Source organism: Perognathus longimembris, chromosome 2, assembly GCF_023159225.1.
Source record: "Perognathus longimembris pacificus isolate PPM17 chromosome 2, ASM2315922v1, whole genome shotgun sequence".
NCBI classification, from domain to species: domain Eukaryota; kingdom Metazoa; phylum Chordata; class Mammalia; order Rodentia; family Heteromyidae; genus Perognathus; species Perognathus longimembris.
The window spans coordinates 139,103,578-139,117,070 of NC_063162.1; the positions used below are offsets into that span (position 1 = coordinate 139,103,578).

A 13,493-nucleotide genomic window follows, 5' to 3' on the forward strand; every position below is an offset into this window, starting at 1 on the left:
CCTTGACTCAGATTCTTACTTGATCTAGACACACATAGCCTAGCCTGTGCCCTGCCTTTCCTTGATATGCCTTCATTTGGAATTCCTCCTGTGTGTCCAGGCTTCTGAGTTCATTCATGGCACCTGGCTCTAGGTTAGTTTTCATTCTGTATTTGATATACTGTTCCCCTTGATCCCTGAGTTATTAAACCAAAGAGCTAAGGGGCATGCTTCTTTTTTCCCTTGCATTTTTTACTTGTCAGTTATAATTTGTTTGGTAACTCATTTTAGTATGACTATGACATTTTTTAATACTCATTTTCTGTCTTTTTATGTTTATATAGTATCATCTTATAATACTAAGTGAATATCATTTTCATTACAATTGTTAACAGTACTCACAGTGGTGTGGGCATTTTTGTACAACAGTTTGAGGAGGAGCAGATGGGTTGGGTAGTATGGGACCTGACCCTTAACACCCACAGTGACTTTCTCCAGTGAAGTGCAAGGGAGGCAAGGAATTGGTGTCATTCTCAAGCTCTCTGGAGTTTAAATCTGCCAAGGAAAAAATGCAGAGCTGTAGCTTGCCTTGAATCATTAAAAGTCACATGAGGAATGGGGGAAAGAAAATCCCAAGAGATTGGTAGTCAAAACCTACACCAAAAGCAATTGCTTGAAAGTAGAAATGAGAGTGGATTATATATAATACAAAAGACACATGCACACACACTTCCTGCCCAGTGGAGTTTTAATATAAAGACAAAGTGATAAAGGGAAAAATCCACAAAAATTAAAACACATCTAATAAGAGTCAGTGTTGCTGAATTCTCCATTCACTTAATTTATTTCAGATTACTTAGTAAAAATAATTATTTAAGGTATGAATTTTTAACACCCAGCAACATGGGGATGACAGATTGCTAAATGAGTGTCCTGTGTTTAACCTCATCATTCACTTACATCACATTTATATACCCGGAATGTTTGCCTTCTAATGTTTTTCTGTGTTAACCCAGCTGCCTCCCTTTATTGCCATGTATTACAATGAATGTTTTCTGCATTCTTATGAAGAGCCTATTAACAGAGTAGACTTGATTTAAAGAACTTCTCCTGTGTTCCTCCCTGTGAATGAATTTAGCATTTTAATGCTTATTTATTTACCCTACAACATAAAATGCACTATAATAAATAGTTGGTCCTTTGGGCTTATGGTATAACTTAGTGATCATCCTCTCAGCAGGGAGATGCACACCACTTGAGTGGCGAAATAATGATCAAACTTCACCATGCTCACAAGGATCCCATTTATATACCTGAATCTAATAAAGGCAGAATTATCATGCTTACCGCTAGTCTTAGTACTGGCTTCTGAATATAATGAGACTCCAAAAAGGGAAAGACTCTATCATATGAGCAACATCCTAGAAGAGTATATCAACTTCAAATTGGTAATTCAGGTAATAAAATGTTTTGTAAAAGTATGTAACACTTAATTTCATTTGCTAAATAAATGGTAGGTTTGCATTCTTTCCTTTTTACCCATAAAACAACCCTTTACGTTCATTTCACTTGGGAAGATTATTGGTCCCAAATCCCCTCATTGCCAGTTCCATTTGGAGTTACTAAGATAACCCTAACAGTCAGCCATTGATACATCTATAAGCTGCACATCTACAGTCAATTGGTCAGTGTGGTCATTGGTCAGTACTACTGCTCCTTCTCACAGTAGAAGCACAGAGTCAGTTTATGAGCATTTAAATTTCTGCATATAAAGATGTACGCTTGTTGTTCAGAGTTTTAAATATTTATTTACTTGTGTGTTATCTTTGCTTTTATTTGGTATTATTTGCTTCACAAGAAATAAAGATTCACAAATTCAAATGACTCTAATAACCCTATGGGTGACTTAAGCATGAATGGAACCTTAAACCAATAGTCTGCTTACTTAAAGGGCTCAGCTGAAATTGTCATCTAGAATTTAGTCCCAGCATCCTGTGTTTTAGATTTTTTTTTTTTTTTGGCCAGTCCTGGGCCTTGGACTCAGGGCCTGAGCACTGTCCCTGGCTTCTTCCCGCTCAAGGCTAGCACTCTGCCACTTGAGCCACAGCGCCGCTTCTGGCCGTTTTCTGTATATGTGGTGCTGGAGAATCGAACCTAGGGCCTCGTGTATCCGAGGCAGGCACTCTTGCCACTAGGCTATATGCCCAGCCCATGTTTTAGAATTTTTTAAAAATCCAGATAACTGTAATTTTCATGTGAAATTCTCATGTGTTTAATCTTCAACTAGTCTTAAAAAAAATTAAATATATGGTCATAAATCAGATGTCACCATTTTAGCTTTAATTCCTATATCCCCAGTTTGTTAACTTTGTTTTAAATTATCAGTTCATGAAAATGTTTATACAAATAAGGCAAGGCTCCTACTGAACTGTTAGTTGTTGAGTTACAGTGTTACTCAACTCTTGTTCTTTTCTTGCAAGAGGGATGTTGAATAACGTTAGATATTACAAAGAAGAGGTATTTATTTATAGATATTCATTTGTATGTATAAATGTAAACACATTTATATTCATGACTGTGTGTATACATATACCTAAAGATAATCATGTTTCTTTTGTACTAAGGCTTTCACCGGCATATATTCAGTTGTACATACATTCAGCACTACACTTACATACATTCTTTAGTCATACTTACCCCCTGTTTATTCTTTCTAATCTTTCCCCTGCCACTTTTTCTCTACCCTTAGTTGCCCCCTCTTTACTTGTTGTAGATTTACTTGTTTTTTTTTTTCTTGCTTTATGTTGTTTTCCTTTAGCTCCTGAAAATGAGAGAATCCATGTGCTACTGTGTATAGGAGACTGGCTTAATTTACTTGATCCCAAGCTCTGTCCATTTTCTAGCAAATGGTCTATTTTCCATCTTCTTTAGGGCTGAGCAAAACTTCATCAGTGTGTTACCACATACCTGTCAATGTGACCTAGGCTGACTTCCCAATTCAGCTACTGTGAACAGTTCTGGAATAAACATGGAACAGGTATTTCTGTATAAGATGACTGATTATTTGGGGCATATATGCAGAAGTGTTATAGCTAGATCATATGAGAGGTCTATTTTTATTTTTCTTGAAGAAACAGCCCATGGATTTTCATAGTTTCCCAACTCATTTACATTGCAGCTAGCACTAAGAGTTCTACTAAAGCATTGTTGTAAGGTGGACTTTAAAAATCAAAATGTTTGGGCTGGGGATATAGCCTAGTGGCAAGAGTGCCTGCCCCGGATACACGAGGCCCTAGGTTCGATTCCCCAGCACCACATACACAGAAAACGGCCAGAAGCGGCGCTGTGGCTCAAGTGGCAGAGTGCTAGCCTTGAGCGGGAAGAAGCCAGGGACAGTGCTCGGGCCCTGAGTCCAAGGCCCAGGACTGGCCAAAAAAAAAAAAAAAAAATCAAAATGTTTATATTTTATTTTAATGTGTACTAATATGGATAGTAGAGGGAAATACTAAGGTTTTCCTTTATGGTACTGGAGTTGTAGATACGTGATTCAACTTCATTGTTTCAGTATGAGCAAATGATATAAAGATTTGCCACCAACTAGTGTGTGTGTGTGTGTGTGTGTGTGTGTGTGTGTGTGTGTGTATGTTATTTATGCTTGTGCCATGCATATGCAGTGTGTCACCTCTGTTTGGCAAGATTGTATACTCCATAAGCCTACACCTTTGAAGAGGAACATGCCAGACAGAGCATCTGATGTCAATCAGTCAGGAAAGAGATCACAAAATTAGTTCCATGAGATTTATCCACCCCCACCCTGGGGCAGAATCTCAGTATGTAGCCCAGGCTAGCCTTGAACTTCTTGTCCTCCTAGGTAATCAGAAACTGAGTCTCCAGAATTACAGGCATGCAGTACTATGCCTGTAAAGAGTATTTATTCAAAAGTATTTATATTGAGTACCTATAACAGTCACTATTCTAAAACCTAGATTATAGTCATTTTCTCTATCTTACTTTTTGTTCTAGTGTACACTTACAAAAAGAGGGTTCTCATCTAAAACTACCTTTGTCTCTTCCATTTCACCTAAATAACTGTTAGAGTATGATTTGCTTTTTAACCTCTTAAAATTTACTTTTGGAGAATGTGAGTCTGATCAAGGCATGATGTTTTCATATATGGACTTGTCAAAATTAAACTTCCTCGTTCTACTCATTGATACTAGTAAAAATAATAAAGACTCATTATGCTCACTTTGAACAACAGCATAGAGTAGGGCTAATCCTTTATAAGTCACTAAATATTTTAATCACATTGACCTTGTATTAAAGCTAAATAGCAATAATTCTTCTTTTAAATAGTTATTTGTCTTTATACATCTCTTCAATGTTACTGTCCCTTTTTAACTTGAAGCATCAGGATGGGACACAGTATTTGTGAGAGGCTCTGGCATATACAAAGTAGAAGAGAGGAAACTACTTTGTGTGATTTTTTTCCAGAGGGTAATTTAATTAACTCCTAACACCTTCATTTTCCCTAGGTAATCTGCTTTTTTTCTTTCTTACTATGAAAATAAATGATCACCTTTTATATGTCATATCTAAGTACCTATATTCTTATTTTATTGTTGCTGCTGTTGTTGTTGTTGTTTTGCTAGTACTGGGTCTTAAACTCAGGGCCGGAGCACTGTCCCTGGCTTCTTTTTGCTCAAGGCTAGCACTCTACCACTTGTGCCACAGCACCACCTCTGGATTTTTCTAAAAATGTGGTGCTGAGGAATTGAACCCAGAGCTTCATGTATACGAGGTGAGCAATTTACCACTAGGCTATATTCCCAGTCTCAGTACCTATATTCTTGTGCTATGTATTTTCTTATTTTCTTGTTCAATTTCTTTGATGAAAAGAAGTTGGTTGAGACTCTTATTCACCACGGACTTTCTTATCATGTGTATTAGAGATCGCCTTACAAAAACCATATAGAAATAGAACAATGAAACATGCTAGTTGTTTTAAGAATGGGAGGGGAATAAAGGAAACAGATAAAGGGAAAGAGTTTAATACGAGCATACTGGATATATGTATGGAAATGTCACATCTTTTATAAGTCAAAATGTCAATCTTTTACAAGTAATTTATGTTTATAAAAGTCTTAAAGTATTATGTAAAATTATTTTGAGTGCAAATATTCAGTGTATGTGTATGTAAGGCATGAATCAGAGTAAAGTAATGTATCACCAAGGCGAAATAATTCCTGACTCTTTTATTCTGACATTTTTATTTGTACTGATAATATGGCTCATCTTTAAAAGATTTTTATAAGATTAGCCCTTTGAACCTTCTATTTTATTTGAATTCCTGTTTCCTATGTGAAATGTTAAACTTATTGTTTTGGCCATTTTTCGTATCTCCTTTTTCTCTCATTCTTACATTTTAGCAAAAAGAATTAGAAGTCTCTTGTTAACATCTTTTTTGTGCCTAAGATGTATTACTGTTTCTAGGAACAAGTGCCAAATCCCATGTCTTTTCCATTTCACAAGGCTTCTACCAAGTCCTCGGGTCAGAGTGTCGTATCCAGGTGATTTACTATGCCTGATTCACTCCATGATTTTGTCGGTAGACATTTCCATCTTTGTCAAGGCCATTCTGACCTCACCAGGAGGAATATGCACTAGAATTGCTCATCTGTCTTTATATTGCATCAAAAGAAGAAAAAAGAGATTTTCCTTCAGGTTATCAACCCAAAGTCAGATTTCGCAGCTTTAATTTAGAATTACAGGCTTCTGATTCATTTTATTGCTTGTTTGAATATACTTGTTTCGCTTTCAGTTTTGTTCTTTTCCTGATTTAGAGCTTTGAATTCATTCTTTAATTTTGCAAATATTAAATAAATGTTCACAATATCCTAAAGTCCATGGTAATTTCAACAATAGTGGAAATTCTTTCAACCTTCTTTAATCCATTGCCATTATCAGTCAGTCTTAAATCATTTTCATTCTACTGAATAGCATCAGAAGATAAACCTTTGGAGCTGGGAATATGGCCTAGTGGTAGAGAGCTTGCCTCTTATACATAAAGCCCTGGGTTCGATTCCCCAGCACCACATGTATAGAAAACGGCCAGAAGTTGAGCTGTGGCTCAAGTGGCAGAGTGCTAGCCTTGTGCAAAAAAAGAAGCCAGGGACAGTGCTCAGGCCCTGAGTCCAAAGCCCAAGACTGGCAAAAAAAAAAAAAAAGAGGAAGAAGATGATAAACCTTTGGATAAGTTTGAACTGAAAGACTGTATTTTAAGTTTCTTTCATTAGAGGATAAATATATTTGCCAGAGCTTAGTCAATTCGGATACCTTTGGAACTTCATCAAATATCCTACAAAGTGTTTGGCATTGCACTGGAGTTAAAAAAAAATCACAGTAATTGTATTCTTAATTAATTCTTTCAGTAATAAGCATCAGAAAAAGGTCAAACTCTAGTATATTTTTGAACCTAAATAACAGTTCTGTATGTTAAAAACATAAATATTCTTTAGTTAGATTTAATCTTATGTCTAACAAATTTGTTGTACTCCTTTATCCCACATGCTAACTCTAATACATGGAGAGATCTTAGTTAGCTAATTAAAACACTCATTTGTATAAGAACTTTAGCAAGGTTCAGTAATTCTCAATTTCCCACTTTGCTTGCAAAACACAATGTAAGTATGGAATTACTCTCTTCACAGCTTATTACACTGTGTTCACTCACAAGGAAATAATTTCATGCAATTTACTCCCAACTGTTTTCCTCATACTGACCTCATTATTAAAGTAACTAATTCCTTAAGGTTATTTTTATTTTGAGACTATTTTATTCTCCTAGAAGTCATAAATTTAACCACACCTGTTTCCCTTTCCTTTTTTCTCCATGTGTCCCCAATCAAGTTCTTGATGCTTCCTGTCTCTCTCTTCCTACATGCTTGATCTTATACTTTTTGCACTTAGGTGTTTTATTTTTGTATTTTCCAGGCTGTTGTCTATGTGTTTAAATAAATGCTGAAATAGTTAAGACCTTTTGCATACTAATAATTTAGGTTCCTGCTATAGAATGCTTTCCTTAATACTCCCTGAATAGGAAAAGCAGAGCAAGTTTTTAACTCATGGCCCTGTAAGTCTCTTGCTTCTTTGAGTCATTTTGAAAATGTTAAGAAATTCGATTTTCAGAAAATTACAAAGCCTTTTTTTTATTCCTTTTGTGTCCTTCAAATCCTGCCTTTTAACTTTCTCTCAAAGCACTTTTATTAGTGATGCTGTGTTGAAGTTCTCATTCTCATGTCTGGTTCTGACCAGTTCCTGCCTCCTCTCTTGCTGTTCGGTCACCTTGGACATTTCTGCTCAGAGTCCGTGCAAGGGCAGAACCCTGGGCCTGATTTTTTGAAGCTCTTTCTGCAGCTTCTTTATCATGCCCTAGAGCTGTCCCATCAAATGTATTTAGTTTTATTTCCTACCTTCTCCTAGAGTCATACAAATACCATATAAACTATACCATTTCATAATCAATTGACATTGCTAAGAATTATTTGAGATAGGTGTTTGTTGTGTTTACTCACTACACAACAATCTGAAGCTGGATTAAAAAAACCTGGCATTAGATCATAATATATGCATACAAAACTAGTTGCTATTTGTCTATAAAAATAAAGCTAAACTGAAAGGAAGTTTAAATATTCCATACTTGTGGGATTATTCTTTAAATTAGCTGAAAGTTCCCTGTACTTTTTTGTTAATTTTATTTGATATATTTGTGTATTTTCTCCCTTCTACAGAATAACCTGTATTGCTAAATCTAATCCCTGTGAGTAAAAGTCTAAAACAAAAAATCTTTGTTTCACATCTAGAGAAGAAATGGATGTTCTGGTGTCAGTCTAGACAAGAGTGTGATTGATGGCTTTGGTATCAAATTCTGAACTGAAATAAATTTTGTCTCAATTTGAAAGAACATAGTGATAACAGAGGTCCTTGCTGCCGCCCAACCTCAGCATATGTCTTTTGTTTATTTATTTATTTTTGCCTTTCTTCATGCACTTCTACTGAAGATTGCAAAATTTTACATTTTCTCCTAAGGTTAGATAGCAGTATGGCTTATGTTGAAAAAACTCTAAAATAAATACTATAGCACATCTTACTTAACAGACAGCCAACACTTTATACATGTTAGGTCTACTGTTCACCTTCCATAAATCTCCAGAAAAGCTAGAGGAAGGAAACACACTCCCCCAACATGACAGGTTATGAGATGGATATAAAGCAATTACTCTTTGCAGTTCTTAGAGCAGTCTCGGGAATGCTGACCCTCTGACTTCATTTTCAAGCAAGAACTCTCCAGCCCCGTCTTGCAAGGAAAAGTCATTGAGCTGAATTCCTACTAAGAAACAAATCAAAGTTTTGAAAGAATAATTTAGTTGGGGCCTATGGAGCAAATCACCTCACAAACATGCCAAAAGGTAATTCTTTAAATACACTTAAGCCCCTAATCACAAAGGTCTTTGATGAACTTTCCTCACTTTATATACATCAAAGGAAGTAAAGGGAGTAGAGAAAGCCATTAGAAAATCATTATAATAAACACCAACATTGATCCCCTTCCTTCTCCCTGGGAGCCTCCCCCTTTTTTCTCTTATGCTGTTTAGGTGGGCTTTATATAGAGAGGTAATCAAACTCTCATGGGCTATTAAAAAGAAATTTAAGTAATTAAAAAACCTTTTCATTTAAGATCTCCAGGAAGCTGAGGTGTGTGTGTATATGAGTGTCCAGTTTGGGGCTGTGACTTTCAGGTTGAACCTTTTTGATGGTAAATTGCCTCCTGCTTATGCCTGTGTATTTTGGCTTAAAAAAAAAAAAATCAATCTCTGAGAAAATGGGCTTCCATCTTCCTTTCAGCCCTGTCTCCTTTGATGATTGATTTTAATTCAGTAAGCTGCTGACCCAAGAAAAAAGAATTGTTTGTGCTGTTGTTTTGAATAAATAAACTTAAAAAGAATCAATGGCTGTAGCTTAGAGAAATTAGGTTGTGGAGAGCTTCAAGTCTTTTACTGTCGTGTTTCTCATGTAAATAAAGCAGGTAAAGGGCACTGCTGTTCCAGATATCTTTTTGAATGATGGAAACTTGCCTCAAGGGGAATTTTTTTTAATTTAAAAATAAATGTTCTCTCCATATCAATAGTCAAAGGTCTGTATTTGTGACAAAACAAGTACATATTGGCATAATAATTCCAAACTGTCAGTAGCCACAAAATTTGTACATTCACTGGACTTTGGCTTATTTAAAGTTATTGGGTGTGAACATCAGTCTTCCTCTTGTCTTCTAGTGAAACATTTTGAAGGATTATAGAACAGTTTTTGTCCAGTTCTAACATTGGAAGGCAGTGTCATCTGCTAGATCAGTAGAATTAACTCAGTAGATTTTCAGAGTCTGAACTAGCTGTGTCCTAACTGATCATACTTGAGTTATCTTGCTTTTCGAGCACCATTTCCTTTACCTAAAGCATACCACCAAATGTGGGATCATAGAGTGAAAACTGACAGACAGTACCTAAAATGACTGTTCTTTAAGCAAAGCAAATGTAGTTGAATGGAATCCTGCCCATGGTCAGTGTTCTTATAGCATTATAGGCATTCCTGAATGACTGAACTATAAAGGCAGTCTTGGTGGTTGTTTTTTTTTATTTTATTTTTATTTTGGTACTACTTATTCAGCAATGCCTACTAAGGACTTTATTCCTCTTCTCAGTTCCCCGAATCTACAAGACAAAAGAGCAATTATATGTTCACCATACTTGCAGAGTTGGAATTTAACATTAGGCAGATGTACTGCAGTTTTATAAGTTGCAAACATTCTGTACAGCAATATCTAGTGAAGCCAGACACAGTGGCACATCCCTATAGTCCTGGCATATACATAGGCTAAGGCAGGAGGAAGGCTTGAGCCCAGGATTTCCAAGGTAGCCTGGGTGAGACCTTGTCTCAAAAAAGAAAAAAGATGGTATTTTTCAAAAGGACATGGCATGAGTTCCTACCTCATAGGACTAAGAAGACTTGTAAGTTCATCAGTATTGAGCACTTTTTGCAAATATCATATAATTTTTTGCTCATTAATAGTACATTTAAATTATGCTCATAAAGAACTTTTATAAGCAAGGAATATATATGCTTCAGGTAAATAGGAGATTGTGAACACATTGTGATCCTAGTTATATAAGTATTTCTGTAGTTTAACAAATAATGAAAATGATTCTTTCTGGTTATTGTTTTGTACTATTTTTCTGTGTTTTTGTTTTCATACAAGGAACCCGTATGTTGTGATTTTTGTTTAGCTAGGTATGCTCAGGGGGAAGTTCAAATATAAATAAAAACAGTGGGTACACATTAGTTTATCCAAATGTAGATTTGTGGCCTAATTTAGTTCTTTCTTGTGGCCAGTACCTACCACTCTACTAGTTAGTACATACTTGATCCCTTTAACTCTTACTTCTATGGTCACAAAGATGTAAATCATTAGTTTTTGTTTATCTCATTGTATAATGGAATGGTTAAATGGAAAATATATGTGTAAGAACTTCTAAATATTATGGAAAATTGGCCAATATTGTAGAATTTTCTATGTTTTTAGAATTTAAAAGTTATGAAATTTCAAATATAAGTGGTACTACTAAATATATGCACTAACTTTTCACAGTACATGATGACTCAACTTTTATGAAAATAAGTTCATCAGTGACTATGGTAGGCTTCATTCTGAGCTGCGTTCCTCACGGGATTCAGATGTCTGAAGAACACTAGATAGTCCAGAGAACAATTTGGTATTCAGCAAGAGAAACATACACATTTCTTTTGGTTTAAAAGGGGGATGTAGATCGTATGCATGTCTCAAACATCAAACACTTTACTGTCTCCTAACTCATCCCTCCTCATTTTCTGCAGTTGACATTTGGTCTGAAATAGAGTTTCTTAGAATAAGTAGATGCCCACTTTTATCCCAATTTAGTATGAAGGAACTGAAATCTCCCATAATGCTCACGCTATGTAACAGACTTAGCACTGTTGCTTAGTTTTATTGTTCTAATGTGAAATTGGGCATCTAGTTTTTTACTTACAGTAAGTAAAGGATTTTGCTATGCAGGGTGGCTTCTGCCTATAGTTCCAGATACTCAGGAGACTAAAGCAGAAGGGTCACTTGATTAAAACACATATTAAATTAAGTTGAAGATTCTTGTGATGGTTAAATGAAGACTTACATATGTACATATAAATCTTTTGATAAAAATCTAATTTGAAAAAATAATATATAACTTTGAAGTTCATCTTTCAAAGTAGTTATTAATTACTCTGGTAATTTAAACATAAGTCAGCCATTGCTGCTACTCCCTCTAGAAGGTAAGACCTGATTTGCTGCTGTGGACTTGATTAGGACACTGAAGGCATTTAAGAAAACAGCCAATTCAGAAAAGTCACTCTTGTCATATCATTTGTGATGTTGAATGTACTATACAGAGTTGTAAATTATAGAGAATACTTACATGATCTATATAATTAAAAATCTGAGAAGTGGTGGTGTAGCTAGTGTTAGAGAAAGCATTTGGCATGCTGAAGGTCCTGGGTTCAATTCCCAACCACAATGACAACATAGCAATAGTAATAGACAATGATAAATTTGATGAGATTTTTAAATTTTGTACTGTACCAAATTTTGACTGAGTTTTCATTGTAACTACTGTAGGGCAATTATTCTCTCATATTTTGCTGGAATTCTTTACTTCTAGCAGATTTATTATACTTTACCTTTAATTTTATTTTCTTTTGGAAATATACACATGGAACACAGACTTCGATTTACTATGAGGGAGGAAAGTTATACTGAATAATTGAAAGGGAAAGTTATAAAAATGAAATTTACAAGTTTGACAAATGATAACATGTTAGAAGATCAGATAAGTCAGTTATGACAAAGCTAAAGTTATTAAAATAGCCATTTGGGGATAGGATATATCTCACCCTGTTTTAAGAAACTTAAATGAATTAACTTACTAGTGCACTCTTAAAAGTACTTCCAACTCATCAGGAACTGTTGATAATTGAAATACAGAAAATGTCCGAATTCACTACACTGCGAGGGGGCCCTTTACTAGGTTCGTACCCTGGGATTTACTGAAGTAACACTGAAATAGATAATTGCATGGTATATTATTTAAAAAGAATATACCCTGAGTAATTTCATAAGTCACCTATCTCCTAAATTTATGTAATACATTGCCAGCTAGTTGCATGCTAGACTCAAGTAGTTGTTAAAATCAGACCCTTTTACCACTACCTTGGGCTTGAAGCTCAAAGTCAAAATATTTCAAAAGTGGCCCCTGCTGGGTCCAGGATCACATTATTACTACGTTTCTATGCTTTTGAAAGAAAGGACATGGTCTAAACATGGCTAAGGAATGCATGGATTCCTGCTCTTGTGCTGAGCACCCTGAAATGCTTTTGTTATATAAAAGCATTATAAATGTGATTTCCTCATCTTGCAGAGACTTTGTTATTGTGACATGTGTGTGGAGGGGCAAGTGGAGGGTTGTAGCGTTTAAAAGACCACCATTCCTGTCTGGATTTTCTGAACACTATGATAATTTTGAATATCATTTCTCCTCTTCTTTTACTCTGGTCTTGCTTTGTGGAGGCTGCCTCCTTTCCTCCCTCCCTCCCTCCCTCCCTCCCTCCCTCCCTCCCCCCTCCCTCCCTCCTCCCCTCCCTCCCTCCCTCCCCCCTCCCTCCCTCCCTCCCTCCCTCCCTTCCTTCATTATTCCCTCTGACACATTTTGTTAGTGTTATCCAACAGATTAGAAGGAGTAAAATCACTGTGAGTGTTATTTTTCATTCTTCCAGGTCAACAAGCGTACTTTCAAAGATAGCACTCCTTGATTGCTCTGCTTGGGGCAGAATTGATCCGTATCAGCTTTGCAGTTTATTCTACATCTGACTTGTTAAATTAACTCACTGTGGACTGATTCCATGTTCACTGTTGGTTCATATCTTGGGGCTCCTCTCTGACACATATTTTTAAATAGTCACAAGACTAGCAGTACAAATAGGAATGGTTCATAATTTGTTTATCTGAACTGTTATAATACCTGGCATGGGGCATTACCAGGCCTGGGATCCAGAGCTTCACACTCACTTGGCGTTTGCTCTCAAGGCTGGCATTCTACCACTTGAACCACATCTTTATTTCCAGGTTTTTGTCCTTAACTTTTCAATAACTTGATTTGATGAGATAAAAACTTTTCCCATGATACATGAAAAATTTGTGGTTCTAGATTTTTTAAGGGCTGCACAAAAATATTAGAAAGAACCACATAAAAAGAAAATGAAAAGATTTGGTTTCTGGTAAAGTTGAAAGCTAAAATGTATCTAGAAATTTTTCTGGCACCGAACAGTTTGAAATGCTGGATAAAATCTAATAAACTTCCTTTTAAATGTATTGCTGACCTTGTCAGAGAGTAAGA

The 13,493-nt window shown here is 35.8% G+C and overlaps 1 protein-coding gene across 2 annotated transcripts in view; it reads left to right on the plus strand.

Moving 5' to 3' along the window:
- Exoc4 (exocyst complex component 4) overlaps positions 1–13,493 on the plus strand; it is a 669,227-nt gene that overhangs the window by 341,809 nt on the left and 313,925 nt on the right. The gene's annotated exons all lie outside the window — the stretch shown is intronic.